Genomic DNA, 26,626 nt, shown 5'->3' with positions numbered 1-26,626 from the left:
TCGACAAATCTGGACAAATATCTTCCTGTCCTCCCATTCTTGGTCTATCACCTCCTCCCAACTCATTCTGCCACTTTCCTCCTTCCCCCACTTCTCTGTCAAAAATCTTCTTCCCCCATTTCCTCCTCACGCCCCTCTCTGACAACTCCTCCTTCTTCCCCTGCCTGTCCCTCTCCACTTTGTCTATCTCTCTGTCAGTACTTACCTCCCCCTTTCCGTCTCTCCCTCTCCATCCCACTTTCCATCTCGTCCTTCCCCTATCCCTGTCCATCTCCACTTCCCCTCTATGTCAATTTCCTCCTCCCCTCGCTATCTCAACCTACTTGTGCCTGAATATGTCTGGACATCCCCTCCAGCCCCCTCACCCTATCGACGTCCTCCTGCCCCCTCTCCTTACAACTCCTCCTCATCCTATTCATCCTCTCCTTCGCCACTGACCTCCTACCCCCCCTACCCATCCATCTCCTTCTCCTCCTCTGTCTCCTATAACGCCCCTCTTTCTCTGTCTGTCTTCCCCTTCTCTTCCCTCACTGTCCTTACTTTCCTGCCCCCTATCTGTCCATCCCCTCCTGCCACATTCCCTCCTCTCTATCGCCTCCTGCACCCCTCTCTCGGTCTATCCCCTTCTCTAGCCATCTGAAACATACCCCAGACATGCCATTTCATACATTTGGTCTCTAAGAAACGGTTCAGTAAATTAGGTCAATACTACTGCCACAACACTCCTGTTGTTCCAGGCAGCCTACATGTCAGAGGCTTCAAAACCGTTATTTAACTACTGATGTGTCGGTTGTCTTGCGCAGCAGGTCGACAAGGCAAGCTGATACTGTTCCCATACAACACGCCTGTTTCACAAGGCTGTCTGCTAGGGGCTAAAAACACGCATTTGCCCATATAGTCACTGCTATTGAGGCTAGGAGGTTATAAATCCAACAGTGTTAATACTTGTACAGTTTGCTATTTGTTCATCAAATTGGGGTGAAATCAGTCCAGAGGTTTGGGAGGAAATACAAGACATACATACACACACAGATGCATACATACATACAGTCTGGTTGATGTAATTATATGTAGATAAATATTGACAGATATACTGGTATGATGTAGATACATTAGGAATATTATTCTTTTTAATTCCTGGTTTGTCCTTGAAAGATGTCAGGGATCAAATATTCCACAAGAGTACTGCCAGTTAGTAATGTCCAGTGGACACAGTACTTCAACATTTGATTGAATTTTCTCATTTTGAGAAGACAGAAGGAGCGATCTGTTTAACTTGCTAAAAATATTCAGAAGCCAAGATCACATATATATTTCTTTCCTTAAAACAACCTGTTCCAACAAACTTCCCTGTCATCTTTATGCATTAAAAAATCTTTTTGTTATGAAACGTATTCATTTTCAGTTGGACTTCACGGAAAGTGAAGTAGTCCTGACAGGAAAGTCTGTGGAAAGTGGAAATAGGTTATATTGAATAAAGAAATGTTTATGCGACCTTGGGTGTTGAATGTCTTCAGTAATGCTTCAATAATAAGACACGTCGCCGTAGTCTAACATTGACTTACATTCCTTCCCTTTGTAGGACTTTTGGTAAGTGGTCTGCACCCGAAGAAGCGACTGCATAGGTAGCTATTACTGGCTCCTCCCAACGAGGCCCCGACTGCGGCAGTTGGAATGGAAGCACTTCGTACGCCCTAGCCGCCAGCTCGCTGTGTTTCCTTAGTGTCTTCTTTATTAGACCAGTGACGGTTCACGAACCATTCTTAAACTCTAGCCTCAGTCACTGTTGATGAGACTGTCCCTGGTGTGTGTTTCGACGGCCTCTCTGGTGAAGCTGCCGTAGTATCTCTCGGACTGTGGTAAAATCCTAATCCACGCGAGAATCTCAGACAAACAGGGACCTGTTGGCTTGTTTGAATACATCAGTGAAGCGTACCGCTGATATTCTCGAGACATATGATGGCACATACTGTTATTTCAAACTTCCGAGACTCGATTAATAAAAAACATAAAAAAGTTTACAAGGTGTTTTACCAATATAGTAAGAGCCGACAATAACGAGAATTTTTCGCACAGTCAGCTTAATAGCTTGTGCATCTAAACTGCTGATAAGAATAATGTACAGAAGAATGGAAAGGGAAATTGAAGATCTAGATGACGATTAGTTCGTGTTTAGGAGAAATACAGGCACCACAGAGAGAGACAACTCTGTGGTTGCGGTTGATAATGGAAGCAAAACTGAAGAAAAATCAGGACACGTTCACTGGATTTGTGGACCTCGAACAAGTGTTCGACAATGTAAAGTGGTGCAAGATGTTCGAAATTCTGTGAAAAATGGGGGTAATGTATAGTGAAAGATGGGTAATACACAAATTATACAAAAACAAAGCTGAGCGGTTCTAGGCGCTTCAGTCCGGAACCGCGCTGCTGCTACGGTTGCTGGTTCGAATCCTGCCTCGGTCATGGATGTGTGTGATGTCCTTAGGTTATTTGGGTTTAAATAGTTCTAAGTCTAGGGGACTGACGACCTCAGATGTTAACTCCCATAGTGATTAGAGCCATTTGAACCATTTCCACGGTTCAGGACTGAAGCACCTAGAACCGCTCGGCCACAACGGCCGGCCAGAACAGTAGAGAATCGAAGACTTTGAGATGTGGTGCTAGAGCAGAATGATGAAAATTTTGTGGACTCAAGAGGTTCTCCGCAGAGTCAGCGAAGAAAGGAACATATGGAAAACCTGAAAAGAAGAAGGAACAGGATGATAGGACACCGGCAAATAACGTCTATGGTACTAGAAGTAACTATAGAGGGTAAAAACTGTAGGGGAAGCCTGAGACTGAAACAAATATATGTACAGCAGATAATTAGCGACACACGTTACAGGTGCTGTTCTGAGATGGAGAGGGTGGCGCAGGATAGGAATTCCTGGAAGGCCGCATCACACCGGTCAAAAGACTGATGACTCAGAAAGAAAAAAAGCAGCTAGTTATCCGAGGTTACAGCTGCTGTCTCCACAAACAGACAACTGCAGTGGTGAATGCTTTATTTAAGAAAAAAAAGTGTTCAAGTTGCTAGCATTGTTACTTCGTTGACGCGGTTTGCATAGTATTACGGTCCGCACGGCTCTCCCCGTCGGAGGTTCGAGTCCTCCCTCGGGCATGGGTGTGTGTGTCGTCCTCAGTGTAAGTTAGTTTATGGTAGATTAACTAGTGTATAAGCTTAGGGACCGATGACTTCAGCAGTTTCGTCCCATAAGACCTTACCACAAATTTGCAATTGCTTGTATGGTAAGCATAAAATCTCGGAACTGTTAATCGGACGGTTTCTGTCTTGCATTGGCATAGAATCTGGTACATCCCCGCCTTCCGTAAAGCGCTATCTTCTTTCACGCTCCTCAGTAATACCTGTGTTCTACTGAGCGGACAGAATACGGGTTTTTCTCGGCGCATTTTGACATGTGTTTGAATTTCTAAGGGATCAAACTACTGAGCTCATCGGTCCCTAGACTTCCACACTACTTACTAAATCGAACTCATGCTAAGAACAACATACACATACCCCTCCTCGAGGGAGGATTCGAACCTCCGGCGGGAGGGGCCGCGCAATCCGTGACATGGCGGATTTTTAAAATGGGTCCAATTTTTCCGACAGCGCTCTATTGTGTGGCATAAACTCTGTGGCTGCCTCGACTCCACAACTTCGTTCGTCTTCACAGGTTTTACTGTAATGGTAGGGTGCAGAGCGTGCTTAGAGTGCCATTTCGAGAAATTGTTTTCCGGAACATCGTTCTTCGGAGAGACTCTCTGCGTCCTACGTACTAACAGTTTAGGAACCTTATCTCTCTGAACAAGAAGATATGCATGCGGGTATAGGCCAGTGTGCGTTTTCCTACGGCGCTCACTGGGCCCATGGTGTTAAAGCTCTTCTCTTGACCATGACGGCCAGGAACGGTTTCTTTCTGCCTGGATCTTCATATTGAAACTGACTCTAGGGTGTATGCAATTTAGATTTGTGACGAAATCATTGTTTACTTAATGGGGTCAACGACGAACTTAACGTACACACAACAGAAAAAGGAAGAAAGTTCCAATTTGTATGATTTCAGGGCTTCTTCCTTGAATTACGTCATATGCAAATTTGGAACCACTGACGTTAGTAGGCAGCCCATTGTAAGACCCTCTGTCAGTACATAGTATTCATCATGAAACATAAAACACGTCGGTGTCAAGACATACCCGAGAAGATCGATATTTCGGAGGTCAGACTTCTGACCAGTGAGTTCTGGAGACTCTGTGAGGACCTTGGTGAACAGCGGAACAACATCAAAACTCGCAAGGATGTGGTTATCTTTCAGCCTGAAGCTGTTGGGACCTCTCGTAAAATCTACAGAACTGTAGACGTAAAGCGGACACCCACATTAGGTCTAAGTATGTCCTTCACTTATTTTGGCAGCAATTATATTGGAGCCTTGTTACTGCTGACAGTAGGGCGTAAAGGCACTCGCTCTTTGTGGACTTCAGGTAGTCCATAATGTCTTGTAGGTAGAGTTCCCTGTTGTAATGGTCTACTGATTACCCATTCGGTACAATCCAGTCCTTGAGAATTGCCCTTATCTGGTTCTCCGCATTCTTGGTGGGGTCAGCGTCGATCTTCCTGTAGGAGTCGTCATCTGACAAGCCCAGCATCTTCTCACTGTACTCATGTATTTCTTGTACGTTAGCCATCCGTTACGTTGCCTTTGTCAGAAGGTAAGACAACAAGGTGAGGCCGCTCTCCCAGGTTCCCAACAGCCGCCGTCTTTCTGCTGGTGATGTTTGACTTCGTATCTTTGTTGCTTCTCACGGCACAGCATGGTACGCGACGTACCTCTTCAGCTGGTGAGGCGAGAATGGCGTCGCGTCTCGTTCAACTGCAATGAAGCGTCCGCGACTGGCGTGAAATTAATCAAGAATTAAAATGATAAATGTAGTTTCAGTAGCTCCTGCCTGGTTTTCTGAGGCTCTGGCGGATACGACAAACTCACTCACCTACTAATGTAAGATTGGCGTGCTTCTTGATTCTCCCGGTTGCCGCGAAATCGATGTGAGGCGTGATGTTTGCGAAGTCTGGCGTCACACGTTCAGCACGCATCTTATCAAAATATAATGCCACCCGTCAAACAATGTCTCCGGCGGCGTAAGCTATCCATATCTTTCATGCTGAGATGAATCTCTTCCCTGTAAAATACGTCACCTATTCTCCGTTTGTCCGGTTGTATTAGTTGATCGAAAAGTACACGGGTGTAATGCCGGTTCGCATTGTCCAGCGTGCACGATATTTCGATTAGAACTAGCTCTGATTAATAAGAAAACATCAGCTGACGGCTGTGGCAGACACATTAGTTACATTCAAGTTGTCACAACCGGTCCGCCGGGCTGCAGCAGCGTGCTCGTTCTAGAACACAGTGGATGGAGTACAGAGTGTCCCAAGGGAAAAAGTATACACGCAAGTCGCTAGTGTATCCCCAAGATGTCTGTTCGTTAACGCATCTGAAGATAACAATATATCTGGTAGGCGGAATACTGTGTGCACTAGACACTGTGAAACGGCAATACACACGTAAACCGTTCGCTCAGTTGTTTAGTATAGTACAGTATAACGTGTTGATTAATGTAAAATATAACAACATGCTTCAAGTTAACAGCGCAAACAACTGCGTTATTTCTACTCGTATTAAAAAAGCCAACTAAAAGTGTTAATTGGCCCACCTGGATGGAATAAAAGAAAATCTTGATAAGAGAAAAAGCTTGCACAATGTTGTCTAGGGGATGTTGTCACTGGGTACTAGAGCTAGCGTATTTCGCTAGATGTCTTCGTTGTAGCGTTCGATACAAACACAGATTGAGTCCTGAATGAATATCGTCAGCAACGGTGGTGGAATATGATGTCATGAGGAGACACCCTCGTTCAAACAACGACGTTATCATCGAGGTTAGAGAAGCGGACGGAGTTTAGGGGCACACACTTGCGCTTGGTGTAGGAAACTGCTCTAGAAAAGTTGAAGAACGACCAATAACGAGAGACATCAGAATTCAGAGGTATAGGAAACCACAGCAGTAAAAGCCCTTCACATGTGTCCAAAAGACACGCGCCCTGTAATTGACAAAGTGTCACAATGATCTCTCCATTAGCAAACAGTCCAGATTAGTTCAGATTACCTCGGATCTACCAAGAAGAATATAATCATGAGAAAATGATTTCAATCAACGGAACGGTAACGTTTTAATACTTTTGAGCGTGTAACATCGAGGTCTGGAAGTGGTAGGGAAGCTAGAAAATTTGAAAGGAGGACGAAAATGCTCACTCTGTGTAGTAGCAGTCAGTAAAGTGAAATTAAAAGTAGGCTAAGGGCTTTTACTCAGAGAAATGTAGGCAACAGCCTATAGCATAAATGGAGTGGTATCCATTACGAGTGGGAAACTCTGTGAGCCAGAGATAACTTTGAACAATTCAGTAACAGAATTATTCTCATCACAATTGACACCAAATCAACGCCGACGATAATAATTCAGTTATGCGTACCGATTTCACGAGCAGAGGATAAAGAAGCAGATAGGGTATATGAGGGCGTCGAAGAGACATCACACTACGCAACAGGAGATGATGATCTGTTAATACTGGGTGATTCGAACGCAGCGAATGGAGAGGAACGTGAAGACGATGTTACGGGACAGTAAGAGATCGGTAGCAGGAATGAGAGATAAGCAACACTGATCGAGTTCTGCAATACGTTTCAACTAGTAACAGCGAATACACAGTCCAGAAATCACAGAAGGATAAGTTATACCGGGGAAAAGCTAGAGAGACGAGAAAATACCAACAAGAAAACATCATGGTCGGAGAAAAACACCAAAATTAGATACAGGGTTGTACAGAGCATGTATAGAATCACTCCACATTTTAGTAATGATGAAGAGTAGGCCGAAGTTTAAGAGTGTTGTCAATAGGAATTAACGTGTAAAACAATTGAATATTGAAGCACTTAGGAATAACGTGCGTTTCAAGTTCTCTAAGACTGTACAGACTACAACAGTGAATACTACAGTAGGCAAGTTTGTCGAAGAGCAATGGACAATTCTAAGAATAGCAAAAGTAGGGCAAATAAATACATCAACAAGAAAGAAAACTGTGAAAAAGTTTTGCATAAAACAATAAATACTTCAGCTGAACGATAAAAGAAAGTGTAAAAAATTTCACAGAAAGAAAAAATCGGAAACATGCCAATATAAATGACTCAGGAATGAAATAAATATTAAATAGACGGAAGATAAAGCAAAATTAATGCAGAATAAATGTGAAGATAGCGAAAAAGAAGTGGTCTTCGGTAGACTAATTCAGTGTATAGCAAAATCAAAACAACTTTCGGTGAAATTTAAAGCAAGGGTCTCAACAATAAGAGTGGAGGAAGAATTCCGCTGCTAAACGCAGAGAAGAGAGCGAATGTGTGGGAAGAATTTACTGAATGCCTCTACGTGGAGGACAGCATGTCTGATGATGTGACAGAACACGAAATGGTTGTTGATTTGGGCGGCATAAGAAATTTAGTTTTACAGTCGATGTTGGCAGAACTTGGGAAACTTGCAATCAAATAAAGCAGAGCTCATAGTCAATTCCTTAAGAATTTCTCAAATCGTTAAAGGAAATGGCAACCAAACGACTAGTCAAGATTCTGTGTCGAATGTATGAGACTGGAGACATACCATCAGAGATTCGGAAACACCAACCACCTAATTCCGAAGATAGAGCAGAAACATGCGGGGATTATGGCAGAATCAGCTTAACAGCTCAAACACCTAAGATGTTGACAAGAATATCATACCCGACAATGATAAATAATATTGCGATACCTTAAGTGGCTGTGTGGCTTGAAACGTAAACGCACCACAGAGACAATACTACGTTGCAGTTGATTATCAAAGTAAAAGTTATGGAAATCAAGGAACCGTCATAGAAGTTGTCGGCCTAAAAAAATGTCTGACAGTGTAACATTGTGCAAGACTTCCAATGTTCTCAGAAAATAAGTGTAAGCTATAAATAAATATAGCTGCTATACGATATGTATAACAACTAAGAAGGAACGGTAAGAATGAGCGACCAAGGCGGTTTTTTTTTATGCAAGAAGATGTAAGTTAGGGTTGCAATCTTTCTGTCTACTGTAAACTCTAAACTCTGCACACCGAAGAACCAATGACAGAAATAAACGGTTCAACAGTGGGATTCATATTCAGTGTGAAAGAATATCAATGAAAAGATTAGCTGAAGACATTGCTATCATCACAAAAAGAGAGGAAGTGTTTCAGTACATACTGAATGTAGTAAACAGTCTGCTGAGCATAGAAAATAGACTGACAGTAAACGGAAGAAACATGAAAACAGTGACGAACAGCAGAAATGAGATTGGTGAAAAGCATAACATCAAAATTGGCTACCAGAACTACACGAATCGCTAATTTTGAATCAAAATAAAGTGTGATAGTCAAAGCAAGGTCATGAAAAGCAAACACCTCAGTAAAGTCTCCTACGGAAACGGTATCGAGCAAGCTCCCCACAGTATGTTTCCGTATGAAATTTAGCTCCCATTCTATAAAACGTACACGTAGTACCAAAGCTATATATCGACAAACACTTAACAAACTTAAAATCGTATGCTAACTTTCGACAAAAACAGAACGTAATTTGAATTGAACTGTAACTGGTCTTAATACAACTTGTCTCTATGTTAAATGAGCAACTGAAGTAAAACAGTTATCTGGCCCTAATCAAAGTTTCTACTTACCTCGCGTCTTGACAAAATTATTGCAGATTTCTCGAAAGCACAACAAGAAATAGCAAGCAGGCACCTTATGGTGCAATGTGGTAATGCGTGATGATAAACCTTCTTTAACCAATGGAATGGGGAGAGTAACTGTTCGTATGAAATAACATTCCAAGACAATGATTTAAGAATGGCGGATGTTTTCAAAAAGATAGACTAAAACTTCCCGTGACCTTTACATGTAACATTGCTCTGAAAGACACTGTGTGTAACAAAGTGAACAACGATTTAAAAAGGTATAATGTTAACGGAGAATTTCTATAAAAACCAAACAGCTTAATCAGTTGATATGTTAATGCATGAGTCGCGGAAGTTTGGTGGTCTTTCTCTCAACTCTGAGCTAGTGAACTAACTTACCTAGCCGAGAACAATCGTTTCGACAGACTAGCTGTGCAGTGCTGCAGTCTTACCTCAAACTTCTTCTCTTCAAAAATAAAATTTTCTAAACCTTTCTTCATCTAACAGATACAATCACAAGTCAACACAGCACTATTAAACACCTCTATTGCCTACCACACTTCAAGTAAGAATGTATCAGACTCCGTAGACGAACAGACTATGCCACAATAAGACCAAAGATTGGTTAACAGTAACGTAGCTTGCTCTTTCTCTCAAGTGCACATCAATAATTTACAAAAATCAAAATGATATGCTCAAGTTACAGTATTTGGCTCTGTGCAGTTTGATACGTTGTTTATTATTTTACTTCAGTTGCTCATTTAATATAAAGGCAAGTTGTATTCAGACCAGTTACAGTTCATTTCAAATGAGGTTCTGTTTAGTCTAACGTTAGCATACGACTTTAAGTTGGATAACAGTTTGTGGGAATATATTTTTGGTAATATGTAGACTTTTTATAGAATGGGAGGTAAATTTTGTGTAAATTTCATACAGGAACACATGGTGGGGAACTTACAATAGGATCAAACATTGGCCTTAATTGGAGGACGAGTTTCTTAAAACGTACTCTTGAAGCACAGCGCCGGCCGAGCGGTTCTAGGCGCTTCAGGCTGAAACCGCGCGACAGCTACGGTCGCAGGTTCGAATCCTGCCTCGGGCATGGATGTGTGTGATGTCCTTAGGTTAGTTAGGTTTAAGTAGTTCTATGTTCTAGTGGACTGATGACCTCAGCTGTTAAGTCCCATAGTGCTCAGAACCATTGGAACCATTTTTGAAGCACAGCATTGTACGGAACTGAATAAAGGATTGTGGTAAAACCGGAAAAGAAGAAAATCGAAGAGTTTTAAAGTGGTGTTTCAGAAGGATGTTGAAAGTTGGTCGACTGATGACAAATCAGCAAGATTTTTACTTGTGGGATATCCACAAATGTTTTGCAACATGTTCGTGGTAAACAAGTCTGCCACAACTGTAAAATACTTCTATTGTCTTCCGCCAGAAATAGCTATACACTACCACAGTGTTTGGGCCTTAGTTCCATCATCAGGTGCATCTGAAATCTGAAGCAAAACGATAGTAGTAACCAACTCCTTTAAACAATTAAAAAATTAAAAAAATTAAAGAACGAATTTTAGAAACTAAGAAAATCATATGAAATTATTATAAAATAACCTACCTAGCAGTAGTAGTACGTCATGTCCATGCCCAGATAACTAGAAGGCAAACATCTACCATAGGTGGACAAAATTTTTGCTGCAAGGAACCCAAACTTTGAATTGCGGTCTGCGAAAATGACTCTCGTCTCAAAACTGCCCCCTGGAATGCTTGCAGTCTACAAAAAGAAAGCCGCAATAGGGCATCAGGTGGAAGTCACGCGCAAGACCAAAGTCAGACTACGAGGTGCGACAATAAAGTAATGAGACTGATGTGAAAAAAAAGTTTGCTTACTGTTTTAGTCAAGTTTAGTGTTGTCTCCTTCAAAGTAGTTCCCTTCTGATTGCACACGCTTTTTCCAGCGCTTCTGCCATTGACAGTAACATCTCTGGAACTCATCATCTGTAATATCCTCAAGGCCCTTGTCACAGCTTTTTGGACATCTTGTATTCTTTGAAAATGGTGTCCCTTGAGCCCCATTTGCTTTGAGGTTAAAAATTGCTGTACTGTCAGAGCAGGATGGGATGGCGCATTTCGTGATGCAGAATCCAATTATCAGCAATGTTGGCACGGACACAAAGAACTCTTTTACGAAGTCTTTCTAAAATTTCTTTGCAGTAATATTGGTTAACTGTTTGTCCAGGAGGCACCCACTCTTTATGAACATTTGACATCCATCTGCGAGGTTGAAAGTCGTCCAATGCGGTCTTCATCTTCAACATTCGTTCTGCCTTCACTAAACATTTTATGCCAACGAAAACCTTGAGCTCTTTACATAACCTCCTCTCCAAAAAAACCTTCTGGAGTTTACCATAAGTTTTCATCGCGATTTCACTCAATTTAACGCAAAAAGAAATGGCTTGCCGTTGCGCAATATTATGCGGTTCCATTTCCGTGACAAGAGACACAAACACGTGTTAACTTATTACAGCACAACTCATGACTGAGCAGTTGCATCTATTTGCCACTTGGACTAGAAGCAGCGTATAGACTGAGGTCAAAGATATTGTGCCTACGCAAGCCTGCAGGGTTGCTACATCTTGCAAAGAAAATCAGTCTCATTACTTTATTGTCGCACCTCGTATGCAAGCACAGAAAGGGCAAATCAAGTTTCAACCTGATACGGCAAACTACGTAGAAACGGCTCTAACATTCGAGGCCAACACTTATCGAACGCCTGTGTCACCCGAGTGGCTACGGAAAGAGCACTGAGCAGTAACGCTGTGAGCTGTATTCGTGATAAACACCGTAAAGAGGGCACATAACACGGCACGGAGAGGAACTAAAGTACAAATACGCACGAATGTCGGAAAAACGATACAGAAGAAATACAGCTAATAATCGAAAGCAATGGCAGTTCTCTACGAGAGAAGTTCGCCTTAACAAGCAAATAGGAAAAGGCAATATCACCTATAACATAAGAAGTGCAAAAAATAACACACACATGACACATGACATAAATAATATCATAAGCCAAATGTCGAAATATATAAAAATTCCAAAAATCTGCATCTAATAGCAGAAAAAGCCCAAACGTAGCAAATGACAAGTTGTGAACCTATGAAATTGAAAGGTAAAACATTTAGAATATGAAAAGAAATTTAGCAGTCTAAAAATTTTAATATTTCAAACAATTAAAAACTAAACTTATTTACAATAATTAACCATATGATGTTACGCCGGCCTTTGTGGCCGAGTCGTTCTAGGCGCTTTAGTCTGGAGCTGCTCGACCGCTAAGGTCGCAGGTTCGAATCCTACCTCGGGCATGGATGTTTCATTGACTGGTATGAAAGCATGCATTATATTTTCTAATTATATTTAAGAAATGCCTCGATTCATTACATTCGTAAAGAAGTAGAGTTTTTAAGCTTTTTTCTGTCTCACCTAGTACTGTACAAGAGAGTTTACCACCAAAGCAGCACATACCTTTTCAACGCATTATGGGGCCCACATTTTAGATCCATCATCCTCACTAATATATGATTAATGTAGTCAGTTATAGATCTTAGTCAAATATAGCCTCATCAAGAGACTCCCAAGTTACACATGTAAAGGTACGACTCTCTGTTGAGTCTTAAAGCGTCTTGGAAGTTGTAAGAGACACGTCACGCTCGGCATCTAAAATGCGACTGTTATAATGTCTATCTAATTCGTGAGGGCGTCTGACGCTCTGCATTCAAGTTCCGGAGGACATGAGCTTGCTCTGAGGTTTGTTGGATTCGGATAAGTTTCGCAGCTTGAGCTCTCTTAGAACAATGCGCTGAATCGGAGTATCGTTTGCGAGGCTTACAGTAATAGCTTTAAGTATGGATCTCTGGCTTATCGTGCGATTTTCTTGTTGTATCTCCACCAAAACTCCCCATCAATGCCAAGTGATGGCGCAGTTCAATATCATAAACCACTTGCTCACTAATATTGGATTTGCTCTCTAACGGTATAATCTATAAACACTAACAGACGGCCCCCATCGCTCCAGCGTCACTGCAGGCCGCTCACGTATACCACATTTAAAATTGTTAATAGTACTCCAAAAGATACGACTTTCTAAAGTAGCCTATGCTCTTCTTCAGGGTCCAAGCTTTCTCTATGCCAAATTTCATCGGAGCATTAGAGTCGTGAAAACGTAACGGAGTTACTTTCGCAGCCAATAATACTGGCATTAGTATGAAAGTATCGATTAAACACTTTGCGAACTGAATAAACATTGTATTGATTACGTTGAATCGTATTATGTAGAACATACCAACCGATGAAAGCATTTTCATAAATACAATAAATTCAAAAGTGAAAGAATGGATAGCTTTTTCTAGGAAAACATGTTTTTCCTTAACTTGCGTACAGTTTTTCGAATCAATAAAAAAACTTCGTAAGGTAGCCCACTTTCGTAATCAGGGTTAAGGCTATCTCACCCCAAATTTCATGGAGATTTTGTCGCGAAAGCGTAACAGAGCCACTTTCGCATTTATAATATTAGTATGTAAGTATGGACTGGCATTGATTAAACACGTTGAGAGTTGCATAACCACTGTACTGTAGCTGTTATCCAACACTTCGTTCGCGTATCAGTAAAATTAAATGAAATTTGCGTATGGCGCTATTGGACGGGAGAAAACAATTGGAATTTTCGGGAGTTTGGTGCATGTCTTCCTGTTTGACTCCACTTCGGTGACTTGCACGTCGATGATAAAATGAATGATGAGAACCACACACACACACACACACACACACACACACACACACATCCAGAAGCGAACAGAAAAGAAACGTCCCCAGCGAGAATCGAACCTCTGGACCCATGATCAACAAACAGCAGTGCTAACCGCATGACCAGAAACTATTCAGATTTGATCGCAGTAGACAAGTTATAAATGACGCATGACGCACAGCGGCTAAAATCTCAAGGGCTTGTGACTGATATCAGCATAGAAGTATCTATTAGACAAACAGAGGATTGTATAAGCTTCCAATTCGTTACTCTGGACCGTAGTATGTACAACATATGAAAAACTAAAAGCATTTTCACAAATGTGATGAAGTTATAAAGTCAAAAAGTGCGTAGCTTTTCGAAGGAGTAATTATTGTTCCCAATTTCGCATTATATTCTTCAAGTCAATAAAATGTTGAACTACACACTTTCTAAAGTAGGATGTGTGCGTTTGTTTGTTTGTTTGTCTCTCTCCCTCTCTCTCTCTCTCTCTGTGTGTGTGTGTGTGAATTCGTGAGGGACTAAACTGCTGAGATCCCTTGACCTACACACTACTTTAAACTAAGTACTGACGTAAGGACAACACACACACACACACACACACACACACATGCCCGCGGGAGGACTCCAAACTCCGGCGGGAGCGGCCGCGCAAGCCGTGACATGGCGCCTCTAACCGCGCGGCCACTCCGCGAGTCTAAAGTAGGGTGTGTTCTTCCTCAACGTTCAGCCTGTCTCCATGCCAGAGTTTACGAAAGATTTTTAAGCGCTTCAGTCGTGAAAGCATAACAGACAGAGTTAAATTCGCATTTGTAATATTAGCGCGGATTGGGGGAATTTGCAACCAGACGAGTATTCAAGTTGGTGTGTATAACCTTTGAGACTGGTGAACTACCACCAGAGTTTTGGAGAAATGTCATCCATACAATTTCGAAGATAGCAAGGGCTGGTAAGTGCGAGACCTATCGCACCATCACTGTAACAGCTCATGCATCCAAGCTGCTGATAAGAATAATATACAAAATAATGTAAAACAAAATGGATGATCTGTCAGATGAAGATCCGTCTGGCTTCAGGAAAGGTAAAGGCACCAGAGGAGCAGCTTTGATCTTGCGACTGAAGTTTCAATCGAAGTAAAGCTGAAGAAAAATCAAGACATGCTAATCATATTCGTCGACCTAGAAAAAACGTCCGACATGGTGAACTGATGCAAGTTTGATGCAAGATTCCCAGAGAAAAGGACGAAGCTGTAGGGAGAGGTGGGCAAGATACAATATGTACAAGAGCGAACAGGGATCAGTAAGACTGGGAAGCTAAGAACCAAGTGCTCGGATTAAAAACAGTCTAAGACAAGAATGCAGTCTTTCGCCCCTGCTCTTCAATCTATACATTCAAGAAGCAATGGAAATAATAAAAAGTTTCAATGGGATTAAATACACTGTGAAGGGACATCAATAGTAAGATTCGTTGAGAACTTTACAATCCAGAGTGAAAATGGAGAGCAGCTACAGGATTTCTTGAATGAAATGAAACAATCTAAAAAATACAGGATATGGATTGAGAGTAAATCGGAAACAAACGGACGTACTGAGATGTAGCAAGAATGAGAATAGCTAGAAACTTAACATCATAACTGGAAATCAGAAATTATAGAAAGTAAAAGAATTCTGCTACCTTGTTAGCAAAATGAGGCATGGCGGACGATGCAAGGAGGGCATAAAAAGCAGACTAGCATATACAAAGACGGCATTCTTGGCCAACAGAAATTTGCTGGTATTAAAGATAAACTTACGTTTGAAACACAGCATTGTATGATAGTGAATCAGAGACAGTGGGAAAACAAAACAGAAGAGAATCGAATCGTTTGAATGTAGTGCTAAGGAAGTCGTACCGTGGACTGACAAAATAAAGAATGAGTAGGTTCTCCGCAGAATCAGAGAAGAAAGGAACATATGGGAAGCACTGTCAAAAAGAAGCGATAGGATCATAGGATGTGTTTTACAATATAAGGGAATAACCTCCGTGGTACTATAGGGAGCTATACGGATTAAAATCTGTAGGGAAGACAGTGACTTGAATACGTCCCACAAATAATTGAACATGTAGGATGCAAGTCCTACTCTGGGATAAAGACGTTAGCGCTGGGGAGGAACTCGTGGCAGGCAACTTAAAACCTGCCAGAAGACTGATGACTATAAAAGGCAGAGGTTCTCCACAGAACATGACGTGGAGAACATTCACAGATGTCGTACGATATCAGGTAGTAACTTACATGCTGGTATAGGGAGGTTGATGGTAAATCTACGGGGGAAGACAGAGAGTGGAGTGTAGCCAGAATAGAATACGTTGGGTTGGCACGTGAGAGGGAAAAAAAAGAGAGGTTAGCAGTCACCTCTCATATTGTGGCTACGATATGGGCGTAAGTGGTGTTCATGTTTATCTCCAAAAAGTATATCACCTTATATAGAACGCCCGCATCTCGTGGTCGTGCGGTAGCGTTCTCGCTTCCCACGCCTGGGTTCCCGGGTTCGATTCCCGGCGGGGTCAGGGATTTTCTCTGCCTCGTGATGGCTGGGTGTTGTGTGATGTCCTTAGGTTAGTTAGGTTTAAGTAGTTCTAAGTTCTAGGGGACTGATGACCACAGATGTTAAGTCCCATAGTGCTCAGAGCCATTTGAACCATTTATATAGAACAACAAAATAAAACAAGTTGGTCCGTTCGAATTGCTTAAGGTATACAAGTAACCTCAAGACTGCTAAACGGGGCAGTATCTTCTTAAATCACGTAATGCTGATTGTTCGCTGGTCTTCGTAGCATACAAAGGCTAGGCGTCCGAAGAGACGATTTCACATTTAGAAAGTGACGTTTAAGCGAAAATACATTTAATTTGAAATGAATTGATTTCGTATTATTACTGCACAGTACTACCGACTCCAGTATAACATACATTAAGAAGTACGCTGCAATATCCGCCACTTGTGAGAAGTGACGGCAGCTAAAGAGGACGAAATGTAGATTTAAATCGATACCTACGTGACTATTCTGCAATTCATATTTAGGTGCCTGGCAGACGGCTCACGGGACCACCTTCAGGCCATTCCTCTACCGTTCCACTTTCGGAAAGCCAGAGGAAAAAACGAATACTTAAATTTTCCATTGCGAGCTCGGATCTCTCTTATTACGATAATTATTTCTCCCTATGTAAGCTGGCGCCAGCAAAATATAATCTAAGAAGGAAAAAAAGGCGACACACTCTGAAGGAATTATCCGTATCAGACAAAAAACTTTAGATGTGATAATCAAAATATCCACGGGTATGCTGCCGGTCTATAGTGTCCAACGGGCACAATATTTCGGCGATCATACATGTCGCCATCATCAGGTGAACTGAAGGACTGAGCTCCTGTGAACGTGCCGGCACGGAGATCTGTACGACAATTTCAGAGCGCTCCCTCAGATCACGAATGGCCGCCCTCTCTTTACTGTTGATATTTGACTTCATCGGCTTGGATTTCGTCAACGCACGACAAGTTTCACGACGTATTTCCTCGGCTGATTCTGGCGGAAGTCGAGCTGCAACCTGTTCAACAGCACTAACAATTTCTGCGACCGGAGTGAACTTGGGGGTGGGAGCGAAGTTGACGCAGATTTACCGTAGGGTGACGCTAAGAAATTGTTACCCCAAGGTCCGGTACCGCCTAGACTATATGGACTCCCGAAGGTTCACAAAGAGGGGGTACCATTACGCCCCATTGTCAGCAACATCAGGGCACCTACATATTTGTTGGCCAAATACCTGACGGGAATATTAAGTCCTTATGTGGGTAAATGCCCTCATCACATCCGTAATTCCGTGGATTTTGTTAAACGCCTTGATAGCTTCAGGTTGGTTGAGTCAGATGTCATGGTGAGTTTTGACGTCGTTTCCTTGTTTACGAGGGTACCCCTGCGAGAGTCACTAGAATTGATTAGTCAGAAGTTTGACGAGAAGACCACTGAACTTTTTAGGCATGTCTTGACTTCCACGTATTTTCTTTTTAATGGAGAATACTATGAACAAACGGAGGGAGTCGCCATGGGTAGCCCACTCTCACCGGTGGTAGCGAATTTGTACATGGAGAACTTCGAGGAGGAAGCCCTGTCGTCATCCGTATGGAAACCTACTTGCTTTTTCCGTTACGTGGACGACACGTTCGTCATCTGGCCACATGGTATGGATAAACTCCTTGACTTCCTTACACATCTAAACTCCATACACCCCAACATCAAATTCACTATGGAGACTGAAACGGAGGGTAAATTACCTTTCCTTGACGTCTTGGTCAAGAGAAGGGCTGACGGCACCCTAGGCCATGGGGTGTATCGGAAGACTACAAACACTGATCTGTATTTGCATGCAGATAGCTGCCACCACCCTCCACAGAGGAATGGGGTACTTAAAACTCTAGTACATAGGGCGCGCACTATCTCTGACGCAGAGTGTCTACCCCAGGGAACATCTGAGAACTGTATTTCGAAAAAATGGGTACTCAGAGTGGCAGATTCAACGTGCTCTCCGCCCAACCACTGCAGCACAACCTGTTGAGATGGATGAAGTCACGAGGGAGGAGGTAGGCACTGCATTTATTCCATACACAGTCGCACTCTCGGGGAAAATCGCCGGCATTCTGAAGAAACATCGGGTCGGAACTGTGTTTTGTCCTCCAAATAAAACTCGTGCACTGGTGGGGAGCGCCAAAGATGACCTCGGCTTGAGGAAAGCCGGCGTGTACCAGATTCCGTGTCAATGTGGCAAGTCGTATATTGGTCAGACGATGTGTACCGTCGAGGATCGATGCCGTGAACACCAGAGGCACACTCGACTGATGTATCCAAGCAAGTCGGCGGTCGCTGAACATTGTTTGTCGGAAAATCACGCCATGGAGTATGACCGCACGAGGATTCTGGTACAGACGTCGAGATATTGGGACAGCGTTGTTAGAGAGGCCATCGAAATTCGCACCAATGACGACCTCATAAACCGTGACTGTGGCTATAATCTTAGCAAGGCTTGGGAACCAGCGATCGGGTTAATCAAGAGTAAATCGAGCAAACGTGTAGTTGTGACGACCACGGCGGACAGAGCCATCACACCGACGTCATCTCAGACGCCGTCCCAATCTGTTCCACCCCGCGACCGTGGCGCGGGGCGCGGACGGCGGAGGGAGCGCGCCGCGGGCGGAGGGAATTTAAATCGGGCGCCGCCGCGACCGTACCCAGTTTCCTCTGAGCAGCCATAGCGTACGGATCTCCGTGCCGGCATGTTCACAGGAGCTCAGTCCGTCAGTTCACCTGATGATGGCGACATGTATGATCGCCGAAATATTGTGCCCGTTGGACACTATAGACCGGCAGCATACCCGTGGATATTTTGATTATCAAATACGCCGGGAGAAACTCAAGAATTTAGATGTGATGTGCATGTCCAGACAAATAAACGATTACACTTTCAGCAGAATTGGATGATTTATTGAAGAGAAAGAGTTTCACACATTGAGCAAGTCAGTAACGCGTTGGTGAACCTCTGGATCGTATGCAAGCAGTTATTCTGCATGGCATTCTTTGATAGAGTTGTTTAGTGTCCTCCTGCGGGATAGTGTGCAAAATTCTGTCCAACTGGCAGATTAGATCGTCAAAAGCCCGAGCTTGTTGGCGGGCGCTGCCCATAATGCTCCAAATCTTCTCAGTTGGCCGGCCAAGGCTGGGTTTGATAAGCACGAAGACAACCAGTAGTAGCTCTCGCCGTTTGCGGACGGGCATTATCTTGCTGAAATGCAAGCCCAGGATCGCTTGCCATGAGGGACCACATAACGTCGTACCGCAGTGATTAAGGGTGTCGTGGATGACAGGTAAAGAGCCTTGGTATGAAAGGAAATGGCACTACAACCTGTTAGTCCTGTCTGTCGTGTCGTATGGCGGGCGACACTAATTAGTATACTAGCGCTGTCCGGGACGTCTCCAGACAGGTCTCCGCTGGTCATGAGAGCTTAGCACGAAGCGGGACTCATCACTGAAGACAATTCCACCCCAGGCAATTGGATTACAGACCAGGGGCTTTCCAAATTCGTGGTCTCCGGTAGATATAAATTAACAAAAACTTCCACCCACGTCAAGTGATGTGAGCTTCCGGACATTTTCGTGTAAATGACTGCTGTGTCGCCTTTTCTGTGCATTTTTTCTTTGTTTTTCTCTATTACTCCCGAGGGGTTGTCTACACTGTGGAAAAAACCGCACTTCCCTTATAGTCATATACGTTTTACAAACGGTAAATAATATAAAAGAAGTACGACGAAGATCATGATTTAAAACTGTTTCAGACACCAAAATAACTTTGATGCCCGTGTAGCAGGAAGCGAATCCGATACTGCAAAATAACAGCGGCTGTACGTGGTAGCTTGTTTCCACGTTAGGCACAGATATGGGCAACACAAAATGAAATTAGCAATAAACATTTATTAAATTAATACAAAATAAAATACTCGTATTTGAGTGATGAATGGCGTGTGGCACTGTCGCTGATGTCCTGTACAATAATCTTATCTCATTCAAAGTGAATGTAATTGTCTGTCTTGACCGCTGTAACATTTTTACTTTCCTAAATACACCTCAACGTGTTTCAGTCACAGCCATCGTCAGAGTCGCACTTGAAAAAACTCGATAAACTGTATCCCCTCATGTACACGTACACTTGTACGAGGGCAGTTTAATAAGTAATGCAACACATTTTTTTTCTGAAACAAGGGGTTGTTTTATTCAGCATTGAAATACACCAGGTTATTCCTCAATCTTTTAGCTACACAACACTATTTTTCAACGTAATCTCCATTCAGTGCTACGGCCTTACGCCACCTTGAAATGAGGGCCTGTATGCCTGCACGGTACCATTCCACTGGTCGATGTCGGAGCCAACGTCGTACTGCATCAATAACTTCTTCATCATCTGCGTAGTGCCTCCCACGGATTGCGTCCTTCATTGGGACAAACATATGGAAATCCGACGGTGCGAGATCGGGGCTGTAGGGTGCACGAGGAAAAACAGTCCACTGAAGTTTTGTGAGCTCCTCTCGGGTGCGAAGACTTGTGTGAGGTCTTGCGTTGTCATGAAGAAGGGGAAGGTCGTTCAGATTTTTGTGCCTACGAACACGCTGAAGTTGTTTCTTCAATTTCTGAAGAGTAGCACAATACACTTCAGAGTTGATCGTTTGACCATGGGGAAGGACATCGAACAGAATAACCCCTTCAGCGTCCCAGAAGACTGTAACCATGACTTTACCGGCTGAGGGTATGGCTTTAAACTTTTTCTTGGTAGGGGAGTGGGTGTGGCTCCACTCCATTGATTGCCGTTTTGTTTCAGGTACGAAGTGATGAACCCATGTTTCATCGCCTGTAACAATCTTTGACAAGAAATTGTCACCCTCAGCCACATGACGAGCAAGCAATTCCGCACAGATTGTTCTCCTTTGCTCTTTATGGTGTTCGGTTAGACAACGAGGGATCCAGCGGGAACAAACCTTTGAATATCCCAACTGGTGAACAATTGTGACAGCACTACCAACAGAGATGTCAAGTTGAGCACTGAGTTGTTTGATGGTGATCCGTCGATCATCTCGAACGAGTGTGTTCGCACGCTCCGCCATTGCAGGAGTCCCAGCTATGCACGGCCGGCCCGCACGCGGGAGATCAGACAGTCTTGCTTGACCTTGCGGCGATGATGACACACGCTTTGCCCAACGACTCACCGTGCGTTTGTCCACTGCCAGATCACCGTAGACATTCTGCAAGCGCCTATGAATATCTGAGATGCCCTGGTTTTCCGCCAAAAGAAACTCGATCACTGCCCGTTGTTTGCAACGCACATCCGTTACAGACGCCATTTTAATAGCTCCGTACACCGCTGCCACCTGTCGGAAGTCAATGAAACTATACGAGACGAAGCGGGAATGTTTGAAAATATTCCACAAGAAATTTCCCGTTTTTTCAACCAAAATTGGCCGAGAAAAAAAATGTGTTGCATTACTTATTGAACTGCCCTCGTACCATGACATTCACAGTTTCCTGTCCGACGATCATTCATTTCTAGTGGGTGGCAACTGTTGATTGGCGCCAGCTGGGACTGTAGGTTGCTGGGAGAGCTGCGAGAGTAACTGGCCGAGTATGTACTTTATGTGCGAACTTCGACAGAAACTGGCTGAATGTGTACGGTGTATCTCCATTTATCCGCAACCGGCGGAAAGATGTCAGTCTGCGCTCTATTTTGTTGAAGCAGAAAGTACTCCATATATCAGCGCCCTCTGTGGACGCTGACATAACTACCGGTGTATGTATCCAACTATTTGAAGGACGGGGAGAGGGGGGAAACAGGATAGATCCTACGTTTTCAGCACCGCCTAGGCGATGACTGCTCGGAATTTTGAGACGCCTGACATGAAGAGTCCCTACTTGGTGGCAGAGGTGTACATAGTCGGCTTTTGGCCTGCCGATGCTTGCCTGTTAGCCAGGCGGACAGGCTTCCGCACTTTACCAGGAGAATGGGCAGGCTGCTTTACTCACAACCAAGCCAAGCTATGCCCTACCCATGCAGATAAGGGAGCTTACTTGCCTCCCCGTCTTCCTGCTGTGCTACGCAACGTAGCTGTTTATTCTATAGGCTTTCATTTTAGTTTTATTAGAAGGATTCGGAAGTTGATAAAAATACCCAAATATCACAAAACGAGGCTCAAAGAAATATGTTTTCATTTTGTGTCATTGTAGACCACAAAATGGTCGATTTTATTGATCCTTTTTTCCTTTTTGTAGTATTTCGGGCTTGCTTGCTTATTTAGATATGAACGGTTTTCTCTGCAACTTTATCTTCGACCAGTACTGTCTGTTCTCAATTCTAACCATGATCTGGTCTCCTCCATTGCGTGTTTTCTGTACTAATGAAAACCACTTCTGAAATCGAAATACGTAGCAGCTAAGAACCTAAGATGTCTATTACACTCCAGCGCCAACTAAAGCAAGGCTTTGGAGTGTAGTTTCTGGAACATTAGTTTATTCCTGCCAAATTTGACTCCACTTATACCAATTTTAATTATTTTTTCTGGATGTTTATTGCGGGTTCGCTTAATTCATTCTAAGTGGCCAAAATAGTTCATTCCAAATTCTCCAAATGCTTTTTAGCACACACGAAGTTCGTTTTTCTTATTATGTTAATCTAAAAAATACGTCTCTGAAAGAATAAGTTTTTCTTTTATACTAACCTTTCTTCTCACTACATTGCATACTACCGAATGTGGTTTTTGATATCCTCTGAGCCATAGATTTTTCCTATTTCAATCGATGTTTGCCCTAAATTTAGAAAGTCCTTATATACTGTTAAATGGCTTCAGGTTCGTATAGCACTAAGTCTTTGTCCTCTTTCAAAATATTTATAGAGGGATGAATATGCAGGTAAGATTTACAGAGATGTCGCAACATACTCGAGGTTGAAGAATGTAATTTTTTCCACAAGTTGCGCTGTGGACATCCACCGTTATATCTGAAGCTACCTCACGAACATACGACAGCTTTTCACTTGCGCTCTGTTTCGTGACTCATATATATTCCTCAGTTCTTAATTTCTCCTGAATACCCTTTAGCTTTAGATTATTCATTTTGCTGCTCCTAGCGTTATGATAAATAGCTTGCTGTTAAAATCCATACGCAAAAATATAACAGGCTGGTCACGTAGGATTGATCCAGCAACCCGTTGTCAGGCGCAGCAGGCTGAACAGGTCCCGTCAAGCTTGCCAAGCTAGTGGAAACCCAGACTGAGCTGCTTCAACCCCTATGCTTCAGCACACATGTACTCTTGAGTCTCGTTGCTACTGGTTGAGATTTTTTAATCCGCAGGGGCAGGCAGACTGGAAGAAGAATTTATACACACCTGCTTGGTGGCGCTCTCTGGTGATTTCGCTGTGTACCCTTTGACTGCATACACAGCATAAACCATACAAAGATGTCGTTAAGACAAATTTTAAATACAAAGATTACATTACAGTGAAAAACTGGATCAACCATCAGTTCATGAAATCATATTCTTCTTTTCTCTTTTTCATACTCAAATTTTTACTGAGTGTTCAGCATGGCCTGGCAATAATTCAGTTTATGACTGATATCATGTTCTGTGGCGTATATTACGTCACAATCACACTACTTGGTGCCATACAGTTGTTCAATGTGACTATTATCCAAGTTTGTTTCTACTGTGTATCATAATTACATCGTGCAATTTACAGCATAGCTAAAAGGGCATTTTGCAACCATTACAGGATGGATGGAGTCTACTCTGTGAAAAATGTTGATTGATGTGTGTTGATCAATGAGGTGTTTGGGTAAAAGAAAGTGTGTTTTGGAATTGAAACTCACGGTCTGTCACTGGCAGGTCTGGAACTTTTACCTTTGTTCTCATATTCTGTATGTCATTGTGCAGCACATGGTAGAAGGTTTTTCCTAATAATTCGTATTATTTACTGCCTTTCTTTATCTTTCACACGTAGAGTGAGTCCATATTTATAGGCTTCGAGTCTTAACGCCTTATTCCACATTGCCATAGTCTACATACTACGTAAATAATAATATTAGTGTGTACTGGAATACCGGTTCTCTAAAACTGATAGAAAAGTGTCGCTTTTCAACCAACGATTAACAGTGAAAAATTATCTACACACCTATACGAGCTGAATCAGATATAAAGACCTTAATGATGCTAACAGCTCGCATGTGAATTTTATCAGTCATAATTAGGATACCAGTCACTACAGAACAACTCCGGAACTGGACACCCACAAACTAAGGTTCTATTGCTGTTTTCCTGTTTCCTGCTACTGATCCCACGTATTCTATTCCTATCATGTCCCTTGTTAGTACTGCTGGTAGAAGGTGAGGCACATCGCCCTGTCTTTCCCAAAGTTCAACGATCCGTTATCTCATAGAATGTTACAGTCTGGGATTTGAAATGTTTACTATATATTGACTACAATGCTGTTATTATACTGATCTAAAATGAAACATGTTCCATTAATACGAAATATTCGATTAATTTTAATAAATGACCATGTCACTGTCACAGTTTTGAAGCCATGAATGTATACTCACTTGAATGAATATTCATGAGTGCGTACCCATGGCATTGTAGATACTTTTGGAGGGAACTGTAGAAATTTCAGATATACATTTTTTTCAGAAATTGGAGCCTTTGTGAAAAGAAAGGAAACTGAGAAAAGACATTTAAAGTATAGTATACTAACTCTAACCTTTATTGTTAAATTAATACAAAACACCTTGTTCCACACTCTGCCGTTTTCTTCACCATTCTCATCGACTAACAACTGTCTTCTAATTTTTCCAGACCTTTTATGTTGAATATTCGCCTTGCCTTGCTCTTTTTGTGGCGTTTGTGTAGCTCTGTCACTCCTACTATTTCAGGTACTCTGTTTCCACTATTATATCTAATTACAACTTCCTGATGCCTTGTCAAATGTCTTACCATCCTGTCCCTTCCTCTTGTCAGTGTTTCCCAGATATTCCTTTCCTTTGCGATTCTGCACAGAAACTCCACCCAATTTTCACCATTCGTCTGCACCACCACATCTCAAATCCTTCGATTCTATCCTTTTCCGGCTTCCCATGTTTCACTTGCATACAGTGCTGTGCACCAAACGTACATTCTCAGAAATTTCTTCGTCAAATTAAGACCTATGTGTGATACTACTAGACTTCTCTTGGTCAGGAATATCTTTTTCGAAAGTCCCAGTCTGTTTTCTTAAGCCCTCCTTGCAGCGTCCTTCATCGATTATTTTGCTGCCTACGTAGCAGAATTCCTAAACTTTATCACCTAGCCGGGTGTTAAGTATCTCGCTCTTCTCATTTGTGCTACATCTCATTAATTTCCTCTTCGATTTACTTTCAGTCCATATTCGGCACCCATCAGACTATTCATTACATTCAGAATATCATGTAATTCTTCTTCACTTTCACTCAGGATAGCGAACTGTATCAATAATATCCTTTTACCTTGAACTTTAATTCTACTACTGAACCTTTCTTTTATTTCCATCATTGCTTCTTCTATGTGTAGATTGAACGGTAGGAGCGAAAGACTTCACCACTGTCTTACACCATTTTTCATCCGAGCACTTCGTTCTTATTCACTCTTGGCTCTTGTATATGTCGTATATTACCCATCTCTCCCTATAGCTAACTCCTCTTTTTCTCCGAGTTTCGAATACCTTGCACCATTTGACACTTCCGAATGCTTTCTCCAGGTCGACAAATCCTACGAACGGGTCTTGATTTTCTTTAGTCTTGCTTCCATTATCATCTGCAACGTCAGAATTGCCTCTCTGGTGCGTTCACATTTCCCAAAGCCAAACTGATCGTCATCTAACACATCCACAATTGTCTTTTCCACTCTTCCGTATATTGTTTTTGTCAGCAACTTGGTTCGTGTGCTGTTAAGCTGATTGTGTGATAATTCTTGCACTTGTCAGCTCTCGCAATCTTCGGAATTGTATGGATGAAGTCCACGGTCAGTCCGAAAGTCAGATGATATGTCGCCAGGCTCTAACATTCTACACAGCAACGTGAAGAGTCGTTTTGTTGCCACTTCCCCCCCATGATTTTAGAAATTCTGATGTAGTGGTATCTATCCCTTCTGTCTTATTTGATCTTAAGTCCTCAAAAACTCTTTTAAATTCTGATTCTAATACGGGATCCTCTATCTCTTCTAAATCGAAACCTGTTTGTTCTTCTATCACATCAGACAAATCTACCCCTCATTGATGCCTTCAACTTACTCATTCCACCTATCCGCTCTCTCCTCTGCATTTAACGGTAGGATTCCCATTGCACTCTTAATGTTACCTCTCTTGTTTTTAATTTCACCGAAGGCTCTTTCGATTTTCTATATGCTAAGTCAGGCCTTCCAGAAATCATATCTTTTTCGATTTCTACA

Source organism: Schistocerca americana, chromosome 4 (genome assembly GCF_021461395.2).
Source record: "Schistocerca americana isolate TAMUIC-IGC-003095 chromosome 4, iqSchAmer2.1, whole genome shotgun sequence".
NCBI classification, from domain to species: domain Eukaryota; kingdom Metazoa; phylum Arthropoda; class Insecta; order Orthoptera; family Acrididae; genus Schistocerca; species Schistocerca americana.
Note: the sequence above shows the minus strand (reverse complement) of the source record.